The sequence below is a fragment of the Oncorhynchus mykiss genome, chromosome 8 (assembly GCF_057628025.1).
Source record: "Oncorhynchus mykiss isolate SJ-2025 chromosome 8, ASM5762802v1, whole genome shotgun sequence".
In the NCBI taxonomy this organism is placed as follows: domain Eukaryota; kingdom Metazoa; phylum Chordata; class Actinopteri; order Salmoniformes; family Salmonidae; genus Oncorhynchus; species Oncorhynchus mykiss.
The window spans coordinates 89,521,638-89,544,608 of record NC_143029.1 but is presented as its reverse complement, the minus strand read 5'-3'; the positions used below and the strand labels follow the sequence as shown (position 1 = coordinate 89,544,608).

General features: G+C 43.1%; 1 pseudogene across 1 annotated transcript in view; it reads right to left on the bottom strand.

Annotated features, from left to right (window-relative positions):
• Window positions 1-22,971, bottom strand: part of LOC110530822 (receptor-type tyrosine-protein phosphatase mu-like) — a 583,690-nt pseudogene that overhangs the window by 158,022 nt on the left and 402,697 nt on the right. Inside the window, exons 18-19 of the transcript XR_016482710.1 lie at window positions 17,323-17,540; window positions 8,202-8,279 (exon numbers count right to left, since the gene is read on the bottom strand). The product of XR_016482710.1 is annotated as a receptor-type tyrosine-protein phosphatase mu-like (transcript). The remainder of the gene's footprint in view (window positions 1-8,201; window positions 8,280-17,322; window positions 17,541-22,971) is intronic.

The window sequence follows — 22,971 nt, the reverse complement described above, 5'->3', positions numbered from 1 at the left end:
CTCTCTCTCTGTTTATATAAGTGGTCGATCTCTCTCTCTCTCTCTGTTTATATAAGTGGCTGAGCTCTCTCTGTCTCTGTTTATATAAGTTGTTGATCTCTCTCTCTCTCTCTCTCTCTCTCTCTCTGTTTATAGAGACGGTTGATCTCTCTCTCCCTCTCTCTGTTTATATAAGTGGTTGATCTCTCTCTCTGTTCATATAAGTGGTTGATCTCTATCTCTCTCTCTCTCTCTCTCTCTCTCTCTCTCTCTCTCCCTCTGTTTATATAAGAGGTTGATCTCTCTCTCTCTCTCTCCCTCTCTCTCTCTCTGTGTGTTGAAATAAGTGGTTGATCTCTCTCTCTGTTTATATAAGTGGTTGATCTCTCTCTCTCTCTCTCTCTGTCTCTGTTTATATAAGTGGTTGATCTCTCCCTCCCTCCCTCTCTCTGTTTATATAAGTGGTTGATCTCTATCTCTCTCTCTCTGTTTATATAAGTGGTTGATCTCTCTCTCTCTCTGTTTATATGAGTGGATGATCTCTCTCTCTCTGTTTATATAAGTGGTTGATCTCTCTCCCTCTCTCTGTTTATATAAGTGGTTGAACTCTCTCTCTATCTGTCTCTGTTTATTTAAGTGGTTGATCTTTCTCTCTCTCTCTCTCTGTTGATATAATTGTTTGATCTCTCTCTCTCTGTTTATATAAGTGGGTGATCTCTCGCTCCCTCTGTTTATATAAGTGGTTGATCTCTCTCTCTCCCTCTCTCTGTTTATATAAGTGGTTGATCTCTCTTTCTGTTTATATAAGTGGTTGATCTCTCTCCTTCTCTTTCACTGTTTATATAAGAGGTTGATCTCTCTCTCTCTCTCTCTCTGTGTGTTGAAATAAGTGGTTGATCTCTCTCTCTCTCTGTTTATATAAGTGGTTGATCTCTCTCTCTCTCTCTCTCTCTCTCTGTCTCTGTTTACATAAGTGGTTGATCTCTCCCTCTCTCCATCTCTCTGTTTATATAAGTGGAAGATCTCACTCTCTCTGTTTATATAAGTGGTTGATCTCTCTCTCTCTCTCTGTCTCTGTTTATATAAGTGGTTGATCTCTCCCTCTCTCTCTCTCTCTGTTTATAGAAGTGGTTGATCTCTCTCTGTTTATATGAGTGGATGATCTCTCTCTCTGTTTATATAAGTGGTTGATTACTCTCTATCTCTCTGTTTATTTAAGTGGTTGATCTCTCTCTCTCTCTCTCTCTCTGTCTCTGTTTATATAAGTGGTTGATCTCTCTCACTCTCTGTGTTTATATAAGTGGCTGATCTCTCTCTCTCTGTCTATGTTTATATAAGTAGTTGATCTCTCTCTCTCTCTCTCTCTCTCTCTCTCTCTCTGTTTATATAAGTGGGTGATCTCTCGCTCCCTCTGTTTATATAAGTGGTTGATCTCTCTCTCTCTCCCTCTCTCTGTTTATATAAGTGGTTGATCTCTCTCTGTTTATATAAGTGGATGATCTCTCTCTCTGTTTATATAAGTGGTTGATCTCTCACTCCCCCTCTCTGTTTATATAAGTGGTTGATCTCTCTCTCTCTCCCTCTCTCTGTTTATATAAGTGGTTGATCTCTCTCTCTCTCTGTTTATATAAGTGGATGATCTCTCTCTCTCTGTTTATATAAGTGGTTGATCTCTTTCTCTCTCTCTCTGTGTTTATATAAGTGGTAATCTTTCTCTCTCTCTCTCTCTGTTTATATAAGTGGATGATCTCTCTCTCTCTGTTTATATAAGTGGTTGATCTCTCTCTCTCCCTCTCTCTGTTTATATAAGTGGTCAATCTCTCTCTCTCTCTCCCTCTGTTTATATAAGAGGTTGATCTCTCTCTCTCTCTCTCTCCCTCTCTCTCTCTGTGTGTTGAAATAAGTGGTTGATCTCTCTCTCTCTGTTTATATAAGTGGTTGATCTCTCTCTCTCTCTCTCTCTCTGTCTCTGTTTATATAAGTGGTTGATCTCTCCCTCCCTCCCTCTCTCTGTTTATATAAGTGGTTGATCTCTATCTCTCTCTCTCTGTTTATATAAGTGGTTGATCTCTCTCTCTCTGTTTATATGAGTGGATGATCTCTCTCTCTCTGTTTATATAAGTGGTTGATCTCTCTCCCTCTCTCTGTTTATATAAGTGGTTGAACTCTCTCTCTCTCTCTGTTTATATGAGTGGATGATCTCTCTCTCTGTTTATATAAGTGGTTGATCTCTCTCTCCCTCTCTCTCTGTTTATTTAAGTGGTTGATCTCTCTCTCTCTCTCTCTCTCTGTGTCTCTGTTTATTTAAGTGGTTGATCTTTCTCTCTCTCTCTCTCTGTTTATATAATTGTTTGATCTCTCTCTCTCTGTTTATATAAGTGGGTGATCTCTCGCTCCCTCTGTTTATATAAGTGGTTGATCTCTCTCTCTCCCTCTCTCTGTTTATATAAGTGGTTGATCTCTCTTTCTGTTTATATAAGTGGTTGATCTCTCTCCTTCTCTTTCACTGTTTATATAAGAGGTTGATCTCTCTCTCTCTCTCTGTGTGTTGAAATAAGTGGTTGATCTCTCTCTCTCTCTGTTTATATAAGTGGTTGATCTCTCTCTCTCTCTCTCTCTCTCTCTCTGTCTCTGTTTACATAAGTGGTTGATCTCTCCCTCTCTCCATCTCTCTGTTTATATAAGTGGAAGATCTCACTCTCTCTGTTTATATAAGTGGTTGATCTCTCTCTCTCTCTGTGTCTCTGTTTATATAAGTGGTTGATCTCTCCCTCTCTCTCTCTCTCTGTTTATAGAAGTGGTTGATCTCTCTCTGTTTATATGAGTGGATGATCTCTCTCTCTGTTTATATAAGTGGTTGATTACTCTCTATCTCTCTGTTTATTTAAGTGGTTGATCTCTCTCTCTCTCTCTCTCTGTCTCTGTTTATATAAGTGGTTGATCTCTCTCACTCTCTGTGTTTATATAAGTGGCTGATCTCTCTCTCTCTGTCTATGTTTATATAAGTAGTTGATCTCTCTCTCTCTCTCTCTCTCTCTCTCTCTGTTTATATAAGTGGTTGATCTCTCTCTCTCTCTGTTTATATGAGTGGATGATCTCTCTCTCTCTCTGTTTATATAAGTGGTTGATCTCTCTCCCTCTCTCTGTTTATATAAGTGGTTGAACTCTCTCTCTCTGTTTATATGAGTGGATGATCTCTCTCTCTGTTTATATAAGTGGTTGATCTCTCTCTCCCTCTCTCTCTGTTTATTTAAGTGGTTGATCTCTCTCTCTCTCTCTCTCTGTCTCTGTTTATTTAAGTGGTTGATCTTTCTCTCTCTCTCTCTCTGTTTATATAATTGTTTGATCTCTCTCTCTCTGTTTATATGAGTGGGTGATCTCTCGCTCCCTCTGTTTATATAAGTGGTTGATCTCTCTCTCTCCCTCTCTCTGTTTATATAAGTGGTTGATCTCTCTTTCTGTTTATATAAGTGGTTGATCTCTCGCCTTCTCTTTCACTGTTTATATAAGAGGTTGATCTCTCTCTCTCTCTCTCTCTGTGTGTTGAAATAAGTTGTTGATCTCTCTCTCTCTCTGTTTATATAAGTGGTTGATCTCTCTCTCTCTCTCTCTCTCTCTCTCTGTCTCTGTTTATATAAGTGGATGATCTCACTCTCTCTGTTTACATAAGTGGTTGATCTCTCTCTCTCTCTCTCTGTCTCTGTTTATATAAGTGGTTGATCTCTCCCTCTCTCTCTCTCTGTTTATAGAAGTGGTTGATCTCTCTCTGTTTATATGAGTGGATGATCTCTCTCTCTCTGTTTATATAAGTGGTTGATTACTCTCTATCTCTCTGTTTATTTAAGTGGTTGATCTCTCTCTCTCTCTCTCTCTCTCTCTGTCTCTGTTTATATAAGTGGTTGATCTCTCTCACTCTCTGTGTTTATATAAGTGGCTGATCTCAATTCAATTCAATTCAATTCAAGGGCTTTATTGGCATGGGAAACATGTGTTAACATTGCCAAAGCAAGTGAGGTAGACAACATACAAAGTGAAACGATCTCTCTCTCTCTGTCTATGTTTATATAAGTAGTTGATCTCTCTCTCTCTCTCTCTCTCTCTCTCTCTGTTTATAATGATGGTTGATCTCTCTCTCCCTCTCTCTGTTTATATAAGTGGTTGATCTCTCTCTCTGTTTATATAAGTGGTTGATCTCTCTCTCCGTCTCTCTGTTTATATAAGTGGTTGATCTCTCTCTCTGTTTATATAAGTGGTTGATCTCTCTCTCTCTCTCTCTCTCTCTCTCTCTCTCTCTGTTTATGTAAGTGGTTGATCTCTAACTCTCCCTCTGTTTATATAAGTGGTTGATCTCTCCCTCTCTCTCTCTCTCTGTCTCGCTCTCTGTTTATTGAGGTGGTTGATCTCTCTCTCCCTCTCTCTGTTTATGTAAGTGCTTGATCTCTCTCTCTCTCTCTCTCTCTCGGTTTATGTAAGTGGTTGATCTCTCTCTCTCTCTGTTTATATAAGTGGTTGATCGCTCTCTCTCTCTCTCTCTCTCTCTCTCTCTCTGTTTATATAAGTGGTTGATCTCCCTCTCTCTCTTTGTTTATATAAGTGGTTGATTTCTCTCTCTCTCTCTGTTTATATAAGTGGTTGATCTCTCTCTCTCTCTCTCTGTTTATATAAGTGGTTGTTCTAACTCTCCCTCTCTCTATATAAGTGGTTGATCTCTCTCACTGTCTCTCTCTGTTTATATAAGTTGTTGATCTCTCTCTCTGTTTATATAAGTGGTTGATCTCTCTCTCTCGCTCTGTTTATATAAGTGGCTGATGTCTCTCTCTCTGTCTCTGTTTATATAAGTTGTTGATCTCTCTCTCTCTCTCTCTCTCTCTCTCTCTCTGTTTATAGAGACGGTTGATCTCTCTCTCCCTCTCTCTGTTCATATAAGTGGTTGATCTCTCTCTCTCTCTCTCTCTCTCTCTCTCTCTGTTTATATAAGTTGTTGATCTCTCTCTCTCTCTCTGTTTATATAAGTGGTTGATCTCTCTCTCTCTCTGTTTATATAAGTTGTTGATCTCTCCCTCTCTCTCTCTGTTTATATAAGTGGTTGATCTCTCTCTCTCTCTCTGTTTATATAAGTGGCTGATCTCTCTCTCTCTCTGTCTCTTTTTATTTAAGTGGTTGATCTCTCTCTCTCTCTGTTTATATAAGTGGTTGATCTCCTTTCTCTCTCTCTCTCTTTCTCTCTCTGTTTATATAAGTGGTCGATCTCTCTCTCTCTCTCTGTTTATATAAGTGGCTGAGCTCTCTCTGTCTCTGTTTATATAAGTTGTTGATCTCTCTCTCTCTCTCTCTCTCCCTCTCTCTCTCTGTTTATAGAGACGGTTGATCTCTCTCTCCCTCTCTCTGTTTATATAAGTGGTTGATCTCTCTCTCTGTTCATATAAGTGGTTGATCTCTATCTCTCTCTCTCTCTCTCTCTCTCTCTGTTTATATAAGTGGTTAAACTCTCTCTCTCTGTTTATATAAGTTGTTGATCTCTCTCTCTTTGATTATATAAGTGGTTGATTTCTCTCTCTCTCTCTGTTTATATAAGTGGTTGATCTCTCTCTCTCTGTTTATATAAGTGGTTGATCTCTCTCTCTCTGTTTATATAAGTGTTTGATGTCTCTCTCTCTCTCTCTCTCTCTCTCTCTGTTTATATAAGTGGTTGATCTCTCTCTCTCGCTCTCTTTGTTTATATAAGTGGTTGATTTCTCTCTCTTTCTCTCTGTTTATATAAGTTGTTGATCTCTCTCTCTCTCTGTTTATATAAGTGGTTGATCTCTCTCTCTCTCTCTCTCTGTTTATATAAGTGATTGATCTCCCTCTCTCTCTCTCTCTGTTTATATAAGTGGTTGATCTCTCTCCCTCTCTCTCTCTCTGTTTATATAAGTGGTTGATCTCTCTCTCTCTCTCTGTTTATATAAGTGGTTGATCTCCCTCTCTCTCTCTGTTTATATAAGTGTTTGATGTCTCTCTCCCTCTCTCTCTGTTTATAGAAGTGGTTGATCTCTCTCTCTCCCTCTCTCTGTTTATATAAGTGGTTCTTCTCTCTCTCCCTCTCCCTGTTTATATAAGTGGCTCATCTCTCTCTCTCTCTCTCTCTCTGTTTATATAAGTGGTTGATCTCTCTCTCTCTCTCTCTGTGTTTATATAAGTGGTTGATCTCCCTCTCTCTCTCTGTTTATATAAGTGGTTGATATCCCTCTCTCTCTCTGTTTATATGAGTGTTTGATGTCTCTCTCCCTCTCTCTCTGTTTATAGAAGTGGTTGATCTCTCTCTCTCTCCCTCTCTCTGTTTATATAAGTGGTTGTTCTCTCTCTCCCTCTCTCTGTTTATATAAGTGTTTCATCTCTCTCTCTCTCTCTGTTTATATAAGTGGTTGATCTCTCTCTCTCTCTCTCTCCGTTTCTCTGTTTATATAAGTGGTTGTTCTCTCTCTCCCTCTCTCTGTTTATATAAGTGGTTGATCTCTATCTCTCTCTCTCTCTCTCTCTCTCTGTTTACATAAGTGGTTGATCTCTCTCTCTCTCTCTCTCTCTCTCTCTGTTTATATAAGTGGTTGATTTCTCTCTCTCTGTTTATATAAGTTGTTTATCTCTCTCTCTCTCTCTCTCTGTTTATATAAGTGGTTGATCTCTCCCTTCTCTGTTTTTTAAGTGTACTAGAGTGATTGTACAAGTAACTGTAGTAACAGTAGCCATGGCGATAGGTTGGGGTGCGCTTCCTACACAACCCCCCACATCCAGTCCACATGCATATGAGAGGTAGTACATGTTACGCCTGTGACATCATACCCATAGTATATGTGACATCACACACACGGCACACGCAATGCAGATGGGATGGAGTGAAGCCAGCCTCAGCCCAGGGGAAACCACAGAGATATACAGGGAGGAAGAGGAGGAGGATGAGGAAGATGAAGAGGAGGAAGATGAAGGAAAAGAGGAAGAGAAGGAAGGGAAAGAGGAGGTTGAGGAGGAAGATGAGGAAGGGAAAGAGAAGGAAGAGGAGGAAGGGAAAGAGGTGGAAGGGAGCGATGTGGAAGAGGAGGTTGAGGAGGAAAGGAAAGAGGAAGAGGAGGATGAGGAAGATGGAGAGGGGGGAAGGGGAGGAGGGAGAAGCAGCAGGCAGATTTGGAAGATGACTTTCAGTAACAGCTGACCAAAGGTCAGGGTCAGGTCAGAGAAGGTCACACAGTCTCTTTTTCATGTAAAAATATATATATATATATACACACACACACTGCTGTTCAAAAGTTTGGGGTCACTTAGAAATGTCCTTGTTTTTGAACATTTTTTGAACATTAAAATAACATTGATTAGAAATACCGTGTAGACTTTGTTAATGTTGTAAATGTCTATTGTTGCTTGAAACGACTGATTTTTTTTAATGGAATATCTACACAGGTGTAGAGGCCCATTATCAGCAACCATCACTCATGTGTTCCAATGGCACGTTGTGTTAGCTAATCCAAGTTTATCATTTTAAAGGGCTTTTTTTTGTACATTAAAATCGAATCAATGTTAATTTTACTGTTAAAAAAAATGTAGCTTTTCTTTCAAAAACAAGGACAAGTGACCGTAAACTTTTGAACAGTAGTGTGTATATATATTTTATATATAAAGGCTTAAAATATAAGCAAGTTAAAATGGCAAATTCCATAATAAAACTCACAGCGGAAATGAGAATAGTGGTAAAAGAAGATTTGTCTCACCTAAGATAGCAGTTGGCACAAAGGGATCTGGTCATAAAACCCCCCCCCCCCCAAAAAAAAAACAAGTGCAGAGATTGGAGGAAGAAGAGAGAGAGAGAGAAAATAGAGGTAAATAAAAGAATAGGAGATAAGAATTAAATAACAGAGCACAGTGAATGTGATTATAGACCGAGGCTAGAAGAAGAATAGACAGAAGAATATAGGCTTTATAGCCGCAGACATAAGAGCTATCAAATCTCACACAAAGAGACTCTGTGGACTGTTGATATGGAAAGGCACAAATATAGCTAGGCGCCTTCATAAAGAGCACGTTTACTGGAAATGATTGATCCAACAACGGCCTAGGTTTAAAGGTGAGAAGATAAACACTCTTGTCAGCTCATCGCTAGGTACTTTTTTTTCCAACCATTGACTTGTACTCTCTACTACCTACAGTGAGTATAATATATAGAAACAGAATGGTGTGTGTTTAAAAGTGTTTACCTGGGTAGTAGGACTTGGGGATCGTTGAACTGAGGGTATTAGACTTGTTCAGGGTGAAGGAGGAAGGGGACAACACAGCTAGAGACAGAAAATAAACAATCGTCAATTATATAGTTATAGAATCTCAACATAATCATTGAACATGAATATAATGTATGTGAATCATGTAATCTTAGTAGCTTAGTAGTCATTTAGTGTAGTAGTTTAGGACCAACACCATGTCACCTAGGACCAATACCATCTAGGACCAACACCATCTAGGACCAACACCATCTAGGACCAACACCATCTAGGACCAACACCATCTAGGACCAACACCATCTAGGACCAATACCATCTAGGACCAATACCATCTAGGACCAACACCATCTAGGACCAACACCATCTAGGACCAACACCATCTAGGACCAACACCATCTAGGACCAACACCATCTAGGACCAACACCATCTAGGACGAACACCATCTAGGAACAACACCATCTAGGACCAACACCATGTCATCTAGGACCAATACCATCTAGGACCAACACCATCTAGGACCAACACCATCTAGGACCAACACCATCTAGGACCAACACCATCTAGGACGAACACCATCTAGGAACAACACCATCTAGGACCAACACCATGTCATCTAGGACCAATACCATCTAGGACCAACACCATCTAGGACCAACACCATCTAGGACCAACACCATCTAGGACCAACACCATCTAGGACGAACACCATCTAGGAACAACACCATGTCATCTAGGAACAACACCACCTAGGACCAACACCCTCTAGGACCAACACCATCTAGGACCAACACCATCTAGGACCAATACCATCTAGGACCAATACCATCTAGGACCAACACCATCTAGGACCAACACCATCTAGGACCAACACCATCTAGGACCAACACCATCTAGGACCAATACCATCTAGGACCAACACCATCTAGGACCAACACCATCTAGGACCAACACCATCTAGACCCAACACCATGTCATCTAGGACCAACACCATGTCATCTAGGACCAACACCATCTAGGACCAACACCATCTAGGACCAACACCATGTCATCTAGGACCAACACCATCTAGGAACAACACCATCTAGGACCAACACCATCTAGGACCAACACCATCTAGGACCAACACCATCTAGGACCAACACCATCTAGGACCAACACCATCTAGGACCAACACCATGTAATCTATGACCAACACCATCTAGGATCAATACCATGTCACAGTCCTCTCCTAGGACCAGGGGATGTAGTTACAGGGTCGACTAACACCATCTAGGACCAGAGGATGTAGTTACAGGGATGACTAACACCATCTAGGACCAGAGCATGACTAACACCATCTAGGACCAGATGATGTAGTTACAGGGATGACTAACACCATCTAGGACCAGAGGATGTAGTTACAGGGATGACTAACACCATCTAGGACCAGAGGATGTAGTTACAGGGATGACTAACACCATCTAGGACCAAAGGATGTAGTTACAGGGATGACTAACACCATCTAGGACCAGAGGATGTAGTTACAGGGATGACCAACACCATCTAGGACCAACACCATCTAGGACCAACACCATCTAGGACTAAAACCATCTAGGACCAACACCATATAGGACCAACACCATGTCATATAGGACCAACAGAATCTAGGACCATCAGCATCTAGGACCAACACCATCTAGTTCCAACACCATGTCATCTAGGACCAACACCATGTCATCTAGGACCAACACCATGTCATCTAGGACCAACACCATCTAGGACCAACACCATCTAGGACCAACACCATCTAGGACCAACACCATGTCATCTAGGACCAACAACATCGAGGACCAAAACCATCTAGGACCAACACCATCTAGGACCAATACCATCTAGGACCAACACCATGTCATCTAGGACCAACACCATCTAGGACCAACACCATCTAGGACCAACACCATGTCATCTAGGACCAATACCATCTAGTTCCAACACCATGTCATCTAGGACCAACACCATGTCATCTAGGACCAATACCATCTAGGACCAACACCATCGAGGACCAACACCTTGTCATCTAGGACCAACACCATCTAGGACCAACACCATGTCATCTAGGACCAACACCATCTAGTTCCAACACCATGTCATCTAGGACCAACACCATCTAGTTCCAACACCATGTCATCTAGGACCAACACCATGTCATCTAGGACCAATACCATCTAGGACCAACACCATCGAGGACCAACACCTTGTCATCTAGGACCAACACCATTTAGGACCAACACCATCTAGGACCAACACCATGTCATCTAGGACCAACACCATCTAGTTCCAACACCATGTCATCTAGGACCAACACCATCTAGTTCCAACACCATGTCATCTAGGACCAACACCATGTCATCTAGGACCAACACCATGTAATCTAGGACCAACACCATCTAGGACCAACACCATCTAGGACCAACACCATGTCATTTAGGACCAATACCATCTAGGACCAACACCATGTCATCTAGGACCAACACCATCTAGGACCAACACCATGTCATCTAGGACCAACACCATCTAGGACCAACACCATCTAGGACCAACACCATGTCATCTAGGACCAACACCATCGAGGACCAACACCATCTAGGACCAACACCATCTAGGACCAATACCATCTAGGACCAACACCATGTCATCTAGGACCAACACCATCTAGGACCAACACCATCTAGGACCAACACCATGTCATCTAGGACACATACCATCTAGTTCCAACACCATGTCATCTAGGACCAACACCATGTCATCTAGGACCAATACCATCTAGGACCAACACCATCGAGGACCAACACCTTGTCATCTAGGACCAACACCATCTAGGACCAACACCATCTAGGACCAACACCATGTCATCTAGGACCAACACCATCTAGTTCCAACACCATGTCATCTAGGACCAACACCATCTAGTTCCAACACCATGTCATCTAGGACCAACACCATGTCATCTAGGACCAACACCATGTAATCTAGGACCAACACCATCTAGGACCAACACCATCTAGGACCAACACCATGTCATCTAGGACCAATACCATCTAGGACCAACACCATGTCATCTAGGACCAACACCATCTAGGACCAACACCATCTAGGACCAACACCATGTCATCTAGGACCAACACCATCTAGGACCAACACCATCTAGTTCCAACACCATGTCATCTAGGACCAACACCATGTCATCTAGGACCAACACAATCTAGGACCAACACCATGTCATCTAGTTCCAACACCATGTCATCTAGGACCAACACCATGTCATCTAGCACCAATACCATCTAGGACCAACACCATGTCATCTAGGACCAACACCATCTAGGACCAACACCATCTAGGACCAAGACCATGTCATCTAGGACCAACACCATCTAGGACCAACACCATCTAGGACCAACACCATCTAGGACCAACACCATGTCATCTAGGACCAACACCATCTAGGACCAACACCATCTAGGACCAACACCATGTCATCTAGGACCAACACCATCTAGGACCAACACCATGTCATCTAGGACCAACACCATCTAGGACCAACACCATCCAGGACCAACACCATCTCTGGCCAACACCATCTAGGACCAACACCATCTAGGACCAACACCATCTAGGACCAACACCATCTAGGACCAACACCATCTAGGACCAACACCATCCAGGACCAACACCATCTCTGGCCAACACCATCTAGGACCAACACCATCTAGGACCAACACCATCTAGGACCAACACCATCTAGGACCAACACCATCTAGGACCAACACCATCTAGGATCAACACCATCTAGGACTAAAACCATCTAGGACCAACACCATATAGGACCAACACCATGTCATATAGGACCAACAGAATCTAGGACCATCAGCATCTAGGACCAACACCATCTAGTTCCAACACCATGTCATCTAGGACCAACACCATGTCATCTAGGACCAACACCATCTCATCTAGGACCAACACCATCTAGGACCAACACCATCTAGGACCAACACCATCTAGGACCAACACCATGTCATCTAGGACCAACAACATCGAGGACCAAAACCATCTAGGACCAACACCATCTAGGACCAATACCATCTAGGACCAACACCATGTCATCTAGGACCAACACCATCTAGGACCAACACCATCTAGGACCAACACCATGTCATCTAGGACCAATACCATCTAGTTCCAACACCATGTCATCTAGGACCAACACCATGTCATCTAGGACCAATACCATCTAGGACCAACACCATCGAGGACCAACACCTTGTCATCTAGGACCAACACCATCTAGGACCAACACCATGTCATCTAGGACCAACACCATCTAGTTCCAACACCATGTCATCTAGGACCAACACCATCTAGTTCCAACACCATGTCATCTAGGACCAACACCATGTCATCTAGGACCAATACCATCTAGGACCAACACCATCGAGGACCAACACCTTGTCATCTAGGACCAACACCATTTAGGACCAACACCATCTAGGACCAACACCATGTCATCTAGGACCAACACCATCTAGTTCCAACACCATGTCATCTAGGACCAACACCATCTAGTTCCAACACCATGTCATCTAGGACCAACACCATGTCATCTAGGACCAACACCATGTAATCTAGGACCAACACCATCTAGGACCAACACCATCTAGGACCAACACCATGTCATTTAGGACCAATACCATCTAGGACCAACACCATGTCATCTAGGACCAACACCATCTAGGACCAACACCATGTCATCTAGGACCAACACCATCTAGGACCAACACCATCTAGGACCAACACCATGTCATCTAGGACCAACACCATCGAGGACCAACACCATCTAGGACCAACACCATCTAGGACCAATACCATCTAGGACCAACACCATGTCATCTAGGACCAACACCATCTAGGACCAACACCATCTAGGACCAACACCATGTCATCTAGGACACATACCATCTAGTTCCAACACCATGTCATCTAGGACCAACACCATGTCATCTAGGACCAATACCATCTAGGACCAACACCATCGAGGACCAACACCTTGTCATCTAGGACCAACACCATCTAGGACCAACACCATCTAGGACCAACACCATGTCATCTAGGACCAACACCATCTAGTTCCAACACCATGTCATCTAGGACCAACACCATCTAGTTCCAACACCATGTCATCTAGGACCAACACCATGTCATCTAGGACCAACACCATGTAATCTAGGACCAACACCATCTAGGACCAACACCATCTAGGACCAACACCATGTCATCTAGGACCAATACCATCTAGGACCAACACCATGTCATCTAGGACCAACACCATCTAGGACCAACACCATCTAGGACCAACACCATGTCATCTAGGACCAACACCATCTAGGACCAACACCATCTAGTTCCAACACCATGTCATCTAGGACCAACACCATGTCATCTAGGACCAACACAATCTAGGACCAACACCATGTCATCTAGTTCCAACACCATGTCATCTAGGACCAACACCATGTCATCTAGCACCAATACCATCTAGGACCAACACCATGTCATCTAGGACCAACACCATCTAGGACCAACACCATCTAGGACCAAGACCATGTCATCTAGGACCAACACCATCTAGGACCAACACCATCTAGGACCAACACCATCTAGGACCAACACCATGTCAACTAGGACCAACACCATCTAGGACCAACACCATCTAGGACCAACACCATGTCATCTAGGACCAACACCATCTAGGACCAACACCATGTCATCTAGGACCAACACCATCTAGGACCAACACCATCCAGGACCAACACCATCTCTGGCCAACACCATCTAGGACCAACACCATCTAGGACCAACACCATCTAGGACCAACACCATCTAGGACCAACACCATCCAGGACCAACACCATCTCTGGCCAACACCATCTAGGACCAACACCATCTAGGACCAACACCATCTAGGACCAACACCATCTAGGACCAACACCATCTAGGATCAACACCATCTAGGACCAACACCATGTCATCTAGGACCAACACCATCTAGGACCAACACCATCTAGGACCAACACCATGTCATCTAGGACCAACACCATCTAGGACCAACACCATCTAGGACCAACACCATGTCATCTAGGACCAACACCATCTAGGACCAACACCATGTCATCTAGGACCAACACCATCTAGGACCAACACCATGTCATCTAGGACCAACACCATCTAGGACCAACACCATGTCATCTAGGACCAACACCATCTAGGACCAACACCATCCAGGACCAACACCATCTAGGACCAACACCATCTAGGACCAACACCATCTAGGACCAACACCATCTAGGACCAACACCATTTCATCTAGGACCAACACCATCTAGGACCAACACCATCTAGGACCAACACCATGTCATCTAGGACCAACACCATCTAGGACCAACACCATCTAGGACCAACACCATGTCATCTAGGACCAACACCATCTAGGACCAACACCATGTCATCTAGGACCAACACCATCTAGGACCAACACCATCCAGGACCAACACCATCTAGGACCAACACCATCTAGGACCAACACCATCCAGGACCAACACCATCTAGGACCAACACCATCCAGGACCAACACCATCTAGGACCAACACCATCTAGGACCAACACCATCTAGACCCAACACCATGTCATCTAGGACCAACACCATGTCACCTAGGACCAATACCATCTAGGACCAACACCATGTCATCTAGGACCAACACCATCTAGGACCAACACCATCTAGGACCAACACCATGTCATCTAGGACCAACACCATCTAGGACCAACACCATCTAGGACCAATACCATCTAGGACCAACACCATCCAGGACCAACACCATCTAGGACCAACACCATCTAGGACCAATACCATCTAGGACCAACACCATCTAGGACCAACACCATGTAATCTATGACCAACACCATCTAGGACCAATACCATGTCACAGTCCTCTCCTAGGACCAGGGGATGTAGTTACAGGGTCGACTAACACCATCTAGGACCAGAGGATGTAGTTACAGGGATGACTAACACCATCTAGGACCAGAGCATGACTAACACCATCTAGGACCAGATGATGTAGTTACAGGGATGACTAACACCATCTAGGACCAGAGGATGTAGTTACAGGGATGACTAACACCATCTAGGACCAGAGGATGACTAACACCATCTAGGACCAGAGGATGTAGTTACAGGGATGACTAACACCATCTAATATAGACATCTAAATGACACCAATAGACAGTCAACAACTGAGGTGATGGGTCTTCTGGACCGGTTTTGGGAACAGGAGGGCAATATTAGGGGACCTCAGGCTTTGAGAACAGGAGGGACAAGAACAGTAGGACAACATAATTTACGTTTACTAATATTGTCTTATTCACACCCCTCCCTGTCTGTCTAAAGCCTCTGTCCTTATCCCAGTAATATTGTCTTGTTCACACCCCTGTCTGTCTGTCCAAAGCCTCTGTCCTTATCCCAGTAATATTGTCTTGTTCACACCCCTCCCTGTCTGTCTAAAGCCTCTGTCCTTATCCCAGTAATATTGTCTTGTTCACACCCCTCCCTGTCTGTCTAAAGCCTCTGTCCTTATCCCAGTAATATTGTCTTGTTCACACCCCTCCCTGTCTGTCTAAAGCCTCTGTCCTTATCCCAGTAATATTGTCTTGTTCACACCCCTGTCTGTCCAAAGCCTCTGTCCTTATCCCAGTAATATTGTCTTATTCACACCCCTCCCTGTCTGTCTAAAGCCTCTGTCCTTATCCCAGTAATATTGTCTTGTTCACACCCCTCCCTGTCTGTCTAAAGCCTCTGTCCTTATCCCAGTAATATTGTCTTGTTCACACCCCTGTCTGTCCAAAGCCTCTGTCCTTATCCCAGTAATATTGCCCTACGGTCCTTGCCCCTTCTGTTCTAAAGCCTGAGCCCCCTGATTTAAAAAAATAAATAAAACATGTTTATTTCACATGGCCAGTTGACCTACCTGGTTAAATAAAGGTTAAATAAATTAAATATTATTATTTTTAAATCAGGGGGCTCAGGCTTTAGAACAGAAGGGGCAAGGACTGTAGGGCAATATTACTGCGATAAGGACCGAGATAACAGTGGACAGAGGCTTTGGACAGAGAGGGAGGGGTGTGAACAAGGCAATATTAGAGGGATGAGGACTTCATCAGTTTTAGGACAACCACAGTGATAGACAGTCAGTTGAGGTCAAAGCTTATGTGTCTCCTGCAGAGCTTGGGGACTCAGACTGGAGGAGGAGGAGGAGGAGGAGGAGGAGGAGGAAGAGGAGGTTGTAATCTCTGAGGCCTATCCCCAGCTGCACCACATCTACCCAGAGACTAAGGTAAGGTAGGGTCTTTAGGTTTAGGTTAGGTTTTGTTATTAGGATTTAGGGTGATGTCAGGGTAAGATGCTGTCATTAGCTACCCATGTAGCTGTACTTATTGTATTGAAGTCAACATCAGCATAAGGATTGTAGCGTGTCAGATGTTAAGACACTGAGGTGTGTGGGGTTGCTGTTGCTGCAGTGCATACTGTACTGAAACCAAGTTCATGGGCATTAGATAGGCCTACATTAGATATATCTACATTAGATATATCTACAATAAATATACCTATATTAAATAGGTTTCCATTAGATATATCTACATTAAATAGGTCTACATTAGATAGGTCTACATTAAATATATCTACATTAGATATATCTACATTAAATAGGCCAACATTAGATATATTTACATTACATAGACCTACATTAGATAGGTCTACATTAGATATATCATTAGATATATAATTAGATATATTTACATTAGATTATGAGGGGGCTGGAGAGAAGCTAACCTACAGACTGAGCTGTTAGGTCTAATCCGAGACTGAGGTGCTGTAGGATTGTATGTTATTTATGGTTATGTGTTGCTATTAACTGTGTGGAGTTTTAGGTTTAGTAGTAGTAGTATATATATATATATATATGTGTATAGGGCAACCTGGACTCTTGAATACTCCTGAATACTTACTTCTGCCATTGACGGCGAGGGTGCACTCGCTACGGCCATTGAGTGTGAGAGGACACTCACTCCTGGTGTTGAGGGTTTGGCTGTGAGTGTCCATGAACGACAAGGCCTCGTCGCAGTTTGTCCCCTGCTCCGTATAACTCTTATCCATAGAGTTAACCATCACTGTCATCTCCTGTCGAGTACTGCTCAACGTCTCCTTACGCTTCTTAGCCAGCTTCCTGTTTAGGAGAACATAATAACAGTAACGTCATAAGGAAAAGAGTTAAACAAATGATGGAAGAGAGGATGATGGTAGAGAGGATGATGGTAGAGAGGATGAGGGTAGAGAGGATGATGGTAGAGAGGAAAATGGAAGAGAGGATGATGGTAGAGAGGATGATGGTAGAGAGGATGATGGTAGAGAGGATGATGGTAGAGAGGATGAGGGTAGAGAGGATGATGGTAGAGAGGAAAATGGAAGAGAGGATGATGGTAGAGATGATGATGGTAGAGAAGATGATGGTAGAGAGGATGATGGTAGAGAGGATGAGGGTAGAGAGGATGAGGGTAGAGAGGATGATGGTAGAGAGGAAAATGGAAGAGAGGATGATGGTAGAGAGGATGATGGTAGAGAGGATGAGGGTAGAGAGGATGATGGTAGAGAGGATGAGGGTAGAGAGGATGAGGGTAGAGAGGATGATGGTAGAGAGGAAAATGGAAGAGAGGATGATGGTAGAGAGGATGATGGTAGAGAGGATGAGGGTAGAGAGGATGATGGTAGAGAGGAAAATGGAAGAGAGGATGATGGTAGAGATGATGATGGTAGAGAGGATGATGGTAGAGAGGATGAGGGTAGAGAAGATGAGGGTAGAGAGGATGAGGGTAGAGAGGATAATGTTAGAGAGGATGATGTTAGAGAGGATGATGTTAGAGAGGATGATGGAAGAGAGGATGATGGTAGAGAGGATGATGGTATAGAGGATGATGGAAGAGAGGATGATGGTAGAGAGGATGATGGTAGAGAGGATGATGTTAGAGAGGATGATGGAAGAGAGGATGATGTTAGAGAGGATGATGGTAGAGAGGATGATGGTAGAGAGAATGATGGTAGAGCGGATGATGTTAGAGAGGATGATTGAAGAGATGATGATGGTAGAAAGGATGATGGTAGAGAGGATGATGGAAGAGAGGATGATGGTAGAGAGGATGATGGTAAAGGGGATGATGGCTCTAACCAGAATAGAAAGAGGAGTGGGAGGCCCCGATGCACAATTGAGCAAGAAGACAAGTACATTAGAGTGTCAGTTTGAGAAACAGATGCCTAACAAGTCCTCAACTGGCAGCTTCATTAAATAGTACCCTCAAAACAACCGTCTCAACGTCAACAGTGAAGAGGCAACTCCGGGATGCCTCTTCACTGTTCACTACTCCATAGAGCATCATCATGGTATTCTACTCCATAGAGCATCATCATGGTATTCTACTCCATAGAGCATCATCATGGTATTCTACTCCATAGAGCATCATCATGGTATTCTACTCCATAGAGCATCATCATGGTATTCTACTCCATAGAGCATCATCATGGTATTCTACTCCATATAGCCTCGTCACGGTATTCTACTCTATAGAGCCTCATCATGGTATTCTACTCCATAGAAATAGAGTCGCATCATGGTAATCTACTCTATAGAGTCTCATCATGGTATTCTACTCCATAGAGCCTCATCGTGGTATTCTACTCCATAGAAATATAGTCTCATCATGGTATTCTACTCCATAGAGTCTCATCATGGTATTCTACTCCATAGAGCATCATCATGGTATTCTACTCCATAGAGCATCATCATGGTATTCTACTCCATAGAGCATCATCATGGTATTCTACTCCATAGAGCATCATCATGGTATTCTACTCCATATAGCCTCGTCACGGTATTCTACTCTATAGAGCCTCATCATGGTATTTTACTCCATAGAAATAGAGTCGCATCATGGTAATCTACTCTATAGAGTCTCATCATGGTATTCTACTCCATAGAGCCTCATCGTGGTATTCTACTCCATAGAAATATAGTCTCATCTTGGTATTCTACTCCATAGAGTCTCATCATGGTATTCTACTCCATAGAGCCTCGTCATGGTATTCTACTCCATAGAAATAGAGTCTCATCATTGTATTCTACTCCATAGAAACAGAGCCTCATCATGGTATTCTACTCCATAGAAATAGAGTCGCATCATGGTAATCTACTCCATAGAAATAGAGTCTCATCATCTAGTTTTAGGACAACCACAGTGATAGACAGTGATAGACAGTCAGTTGAGGTCAAAGCTTAAGTGTCTCCTGCAGAGCTTGGGGAGACAGACTGAAGGAGGAGGAGGAGGAGGAAGAGGAGGATCTAATCTCTGAGGCCTATCCCCAGCTGCACCACATCTACCCAGAGACTAAGGTAGGGTCTTTAGGAAGAGGACAAGTACATCAGAGTGTCTAGTTTGAGAAACAGACACCTAACAAGTCCTCAACTGGCAGCTTCATTAAATAGTACCCGCAAAACACCAGTCTCAACATCAACAGTGAAGAGGCGACTCCGGGATGCTGGCCTTCTAGGCAGAGTTGCAAAGAAAAAGCCATATGTCTCATCGTGGTATTCTACTCCATAGAGTCTCATCATGGTATTCAACTCCATAGAAATATAGTCTCATCATGGTATTCTGCTCCATAGAGTCTCATCATGGTATTCTACTCCATAGAGCCTCACCATGGTATTCTACTCCATAGAAATAGAGTCTCATCATGGTATTCTACTCCATAGAGTCTCGTCATGGTATTCTACTCCATAGAAAAATAGTCTCATCATGGTATTCTACTCCATAGAGCCTCACCATGGTATTCTACTCCATAGAAATAGAGTCTCATCATGGTATTCTACTCCATAGAGTCTCGTCATGGTATTCTACTCCATAGAAATATAGTCTCATCATGGTATTCTACTCCATAGAGCCTCATCATGGTATTCTACTCCATAGAAATAGAGTCTCATCATGGCATTCAACTCCATAGAAATAGAGTCTCATCATGGTATTCTACTCCATAGAAATATAGTCTCATCATGGTATTCTACTCCATAAAGCCTCATCATGGTATTCTACTCCATAGAAATATAGTCTCATCATGGTATTCTACTCCATAGAGCCTCATCATGGTATTCAACTCCATAGAAATAGAGTAATGGTATTCTACTCCATAGAAATATAGGCTCATCATGGTATTCTACTCCATAGAGCCTCATCATGGTATTCTACTCCATAGAAATATAGTCTCATCATGGTATTCTACTACATAGAAATAGAGTCTCATCATGTTACTCCACTCCATATAAATAGAGTCTCATCATGGTATTCTACTCCATAGAGCCTCATCATGGTATTCTACTCCATAGAAATACAGTCTCTTCACTGTTCACTACTCCATAGAGCCTCATCATGGTATTCTACCCCTTAGAGCCTCAGCATGGTATTCTACTAATAGAGCCTCATCATGGTATTCTTCTACTCCATAGAAATAGAGTCTCTTCACTGTTCACTACTCCATAGAGCCTCATCATGGTATTCTACTCCATAGAAAAAGGGTCTCTTCACTGTTCACTACTCCATAGAGCCTAATCATTGTATTCTACTCCATAGAGCCTCATCATGGTATTCTACTCCATAGAAATAGAGTCTCATCATGGTATTCTACTCCATAGAGTCTCGTCATGGTATTCTACTCCATAGAGCCTCATCATGGTATTCTACTCCATAGAGTTCCATCATGGTATTCTACTCCATAGATTCCCATCATGGTATTCTACTCCATAGAAATAGAGTCTCATCATGGTATTCTACTCCATAGAGCCTCATCATGGTATTATACTCCATAGAGCATCATCATGGTATTCTACTCCATAGAAATAGAGTCTCATCATGGTCTTCTACTCCATAGAAATAGAGTCTCATTCTAGATCTGTACTCTACCCTATATCAGAAAACCTATGATATCACAAATCGGCTAGCTAGGTTCCTTCAGTTGAACGCATCTTTACAAAGTCGTTAACAAAACAACAACTCTACTCGAACGCACACGCACAGACACGCACTACACTCACACAAACACCACGCAGTCTAGAGATAGATTTAAAGTAGAGTTATCAACACAGGGACAAATAGAACTGCTCAGTCCTATTTAACCAACAGCAATACAGTATTGACCCTGTCTGATCAAGTTCTCATTCTACAATACACTGTAGCTCATGGTCAAATGAAGGCCTCTGCATTGTACCCCTAAATGGAGTTGTACTTAACAAAGACATGCTTATTTCTAGTCTCCCGTTGCCGTGGGGGTAATTCACCCTGACCTTTAATATGTCTCTCTCCCTCTCCCTCTCCCTCCCCCTCCCTCTCCCTCTCTCTCTCTCTCTCTCTCTCCCTCTCTCTCTCTCTCTCTCTCTCTGTCTATAACACTCCTCTCTCTCTGTCTATAACACTCCTCTCTCTCTCTCCATCTCCATCTCCCTCTCGTCTCTCTCTCTCTCTCTCTCTCTCTCTCTCTCCCTCTCTCTCTCTCACTCTCTCTCTCACTCTCTCAATTCAATTCAATTCAATTCAAGGGGCTTTATTGGAATGGGAAACATGTGTTAACATTGCCAAAGCAAGTCCCTCTCTCTCTCTCTCTCTCTCTCTCTCTCTCTCTCTCTCTCTCTCTCTCTCTCTCTCTCTCTGTCTATAACACTCCTCTCTCTCTCTCTCTCTCTCTCTCTGTCTATAACACTCCTCTCTCTCTGTCTATAACACTCCTCTCTCTCTCTGTCTATAACACTCCTCTCTCTCTCTCTCTCTCTGTCTATAACACTCCTCTCTCTCTCTCTCTCTCTCTCTCTGTCTATAACACTCCTCTCTCTCTGTCTATAACACTCCTCTCTCTCTCTGTCTATAACACTCCTCTCTCTCTCTCTCTCTCTGTCTATAACACTCCTCTCTCTCTCTCTCTGTCTATAACACTCCTCTCTCTCTGTCTATAACACTCCTCTCTCTCTCTGTCTATAACACTCCTCTCTCTCTCTCTCTCTGTCTATAACACTCCTCTCTCTCTCTCTCTCTGTCTATAACACTCCTCTCTCTCTCTGTCTATAACACTCCTCTCTCTCTCTCTCTCCCTCTCTAATTCAGAACTAATTGAAAACAGCTTGGTAGTGAACATACATTACAATGTACTGCTATGGCTACTGACTCGGAGGGGGAAATCTGTGTAATAATTAACTATCTCTGTCTTCCAACTGTTCTGAAACACTTTGTCAGTGGCTGTCTTAGTATGACCTTCTGACTAAGGGTTGAATCCCAAATGGAATGCTATTCCCTATTTAGGGCACTACTTTTGACCAGGGCGCTGTAGTGCACTATGAAGGGAATAGGGTGCCCTTTGGGACATCATTTAGAAGCCTGTCTCACAGACACAGTGTTCTGGCTGATGACTCTCTGACTCTACTGCTGCGTTGTTTTAGATCTCCGCGCTGTTTATACAATTTAGCTATATGACCCAACCAGGCCCCCACCAGCCCCCCCCCCCCCCCCCCCCCCAGTCCTCTACCAGGCCTCTACCAGGCCTCTACCAGGCCCCCACCAGGCCCCCAC